This window comes from Cebus imitator, unplaced genomic scaffold, assembly GCF_001604975.1.
Source record: "Cebus imitator isolate Cc_AM_T3 unplaced genomic scaffold, Cebus_imitator-1.0 Scaffold23, whole genome shotgun sequence".
NCBI lineage: Eukaryota > Metazoa > Chordata > Mammalia > Primates > Cebidae > Cebus > Cebus imitator.
This window is the reverse complement of record NW_016107338.1, coordinates 10,540,621-10,544,103: the sequence shown is the minus strand read 5'-3', so window position 1 is coordinate 10,544,103 and position 3,483 is coordinate 10,540,621. Positions and strand designations below refer to the sequence as shown.

The 3,483-nt window shown below is 36.6% G+C and overlaps 1 pseudogene; it reads right to left on the bottom strand.

Moving 5' to 3' along the window:
* Window positions 1-1,422: 1,422 nt before the first annotated feature.
* Window positions 1,423-1,845, bottom strand: LOC108299724 (annotated as a pseudogene).
* Between the last annotated feature and the right edge of the window lie 1,638 nt (window positions 1,846-3,483).

The following is a 3,483-nucleotide window of genomic DNA, read 5'->3' as shown; positions in this document are numbered from 1 at the left end:
CCATTCTCTTACAGAGTGTAACAGCATGAGCTCTGAGAGGCTCTGGTGGACAGGGATGAGTTCCAGAGGCCAGAAGTGAGAGATTCCTATTCCATAATGACAGCAGGAGTATAGAAAGATCTAAAGAGTCTCCTTCAAATATTTGTTTAATATTTTATTCAGGGTAGAAAGATATTTGCTTTCTAGTAAAAAAATTGCGTACCTCTATATGTTCATGATAAAAGATTTATTAACATGTACAGAACATAGCTTAATATTTTAATTTATATTTAAAAAAACTCATTGATTTCCTACCACTGAAAATTAGGTAGCATTATTTATGCATACTCATTAAAGATTGGGGTAAGGGCCTATACTTGATCTGACTCCTCTCTCCCTTTTTGAAGTCATCACCAATAATTTATTTCCTTGTTCATTTCAGCCACAGAGAGGTCCTTGTTTCTGTTTTTGGTACTAGCCATTTCCTCTGTTTAGAATGTTCTGTTCTCTACTGTATCTTTGCATGGCTGTTTCCTTTTTATCCTTTAGGTCAGTTGTACCTCAATGTGGCTTTTCCTTACTTTTTTTTTTTTTTTTTTAAGCAAAACAAAAGCACAGATTTATTGAAACAAAAGTACACTCCACAGGTTGTGAGTAGGCTCCAGCAAGCAACTCAAGAACTCTGGTTACAGAATTTTCTGGGGTTTAAATATCCTCTAGTGGTTTCCCATTGGTTACTTGGTTATACCCTAAGTAAATGAAAAACGGGCCCTCAGCCAGACTGATTGGTTGTAGGAGGGGACCAATCAGAGGTACTTTTCATTTTTCATCTGTAAGGCAGTGGAAAGGGGGTATTGCGAAGGGAATAGCTTCCTCTTCTTCTTCTTTTTTTTTTCTTTGTAAACAATGAGGAACTATTTATTAAAACTGGATGCTTACTTTTAATCTCTATAGGCAACCTCTTCATCCCTAGTCTTCTCTATATGTCCCCCTATGTTTTTCTAAAAATAGTGTATATTACTATATATCATCTTCATCTATATGTTTAGTATCTGTTCCTCCTAGAATGCAAATCCCCCAAGAGCACAGACCTTGTTTGTCTTGTTTACCATTATATCCTTGGTTTCTCAGAACTGTACCTGGTATATAATTGGTACTCAATAATATTGTTGAATAAATTATTAAAGTTGAAAAGTCTTGTTCAAAATATATTTTCAGGTTACTTTTTAATGGTTTTTTGTTGGCAACATGCTTCTCACTTATTTTGTTCTTTCATCAGTTTTCTTGTGCTGTTTTCTGAACCAGACAGCTTCCTGTGAGGCATATTAAAGATTTCAAATTTAAATTAAAAAAAACAAATTACTTGCTCCTGGTAAATAGCACCATACAATACATGGTTTAATTTTAAGTTTTCTGCAGATTGTGACTATCAGTTTTTTTTTTAATGTGAACCAAAGATTGATTTCTTCATTTCTTGCATTTGAAGTACTCTTTGATGACATCCTTGGCCTGAGACTCCTTGCCATAGTCCTTAACTACTACACAATTGCAACCAATCACTTTACCAGGCTTCCCTTCTCTGTCATTTTTACAGAGGCCTACCCATTCCCCTAGTTTCTTGTTGTCATCAACCTTAATTAGGTTGATTTAGTGTTCAGCACAAAGGGCCTCTACCAACCTGACATACATAGGCTCATCACAGTTGGATGCAAGCACACAAAGATGCACTTAGTGCTTGTCTAAGGCTTTGGCAGCTTCGCGAATTCCATGTGCTAGGCCATCGTGGATGAGGGTGGTCTTCAGCACTTCTTGTAAACCAGTATTAATGTCCATTACACCTCTAGCAGCAATGCCTTCCTTGGCCATGGCTGTGGGTTATGGGTGAAGCTGAATCTTGAATGCACCCAAGCCTCCGCCTCCATCTCCGCATGACTTGATGGCAGGGAAAGAGCAACTATCACTTTTAAGTCCCTATTAACCATCTGGATCAGGATTGGTGGCACTACTTTCAGTAACACTATATAATCTATTAAATAGATTCAGTCTGCAAAGATACTTGATGGAGATAGCTTGATGTTGGCAAAGGTATTTAAAAAAATTTTTTTGGCTGGGCACAGTGGCTCATGCCTGTAATTCCATTACTTTGGGAGACCAAGGAGGGGGTGGATCATGAGGCCAGGAGTTCGAGACCAGCCTGGCCAACATGGTGAAACCTGTCTCTCCTAAAAATTAAAAAATCAACTGGGCGTGGTGGCGGGCACCTATAATCCCAACTACTCAGGAAGGTGAGGCAGGAGAATCACTTGAAACTGGGAGGTGGAGGTTGCAGTGAGCCAAGATCATGCCACTGCACTCCAACCTGGGCTACAGAACGAGACTCCATCTCAAAAAAAAAAAGTTTTTTTTTTCCAAATGCTTTCAACTTTGAGGACTTAGGGACCATTACACATTTGCCTGGTTATGAAGCAGTTGCATTAAATAGTCCTTTATTATCATTTTATTCCAATGGTGTTATAGTGCCTCTTGAAGACTGGTCTCAGACTTCTATTTGGTCAGTAAACCCTTTAATCCAACTCTGAGAAATGGATAGGTATGCGTATATGTCACTTTAAGTGTGATAGCAAGAATTGTAGGAGTTCTTGGCTGATGTCTTTTATTATCAGTGAATTAGGAGGCAAGGTCATTTGCCAAGACCAAGTAGAGAAATAGCAGGATGGGAGGTGTAAGGAAAGTAAAGAAGAATGGGAGGAAACTGACTAGGGAAGTGAAGAAGGATTATTTGGTAGAGCTGAGAACCAAACTGAGATAGGTAACTATACATTTTTAATGGTACCAATCTTATGTTCATTTGTGTGGACAACTGGAATGGTAAATAACATAAACACTTCCTTGAATTCTTTAGTATATGTTTGGCAGTTGAAATAAAAAATAACACTAATGGGGTTTTCAATGTATGTAGATATATAGTGAGATAACTAACACAAAGGAGAGGGCAAAATGACCTAACTGATGGCAATGTTTCTATACACTCTAATTGTTAAAATTGTGATTCTAAGAAGACTGAGTAGTTTTTCTTGTAACCCCTAAAGCTACCAGTAAAAAAGATATATAGTAATAACATAATAGATGAATTTAAATAAAATACTAAATAATACTCAAATTGTCAAAAAGGCAGGAAATGGGAAACAGGAAAATAGAGGAGACAAACATAAAACAATAAAATGGTAGGTCTAAATTCAAACATATCTATATCTACATATATACATAAGTGGTCTAAATATAAGAACTAAAAGACATTAATTGTCAGATTCTATAATAATAACAAAAAGACCTCACTATAGTCTATCTATACAAGAAGCCCACTTTAAATACAGTGATACAGATAGATTAAAAGAAAAGGATGGAAAAAGATATACTGTGTAAATACTAATCAAAGTGTACTTGGATGATACCTCACTAAATAGATTTCAGAGCAAGGAAAATTAGTAGGGGCATTACATACTG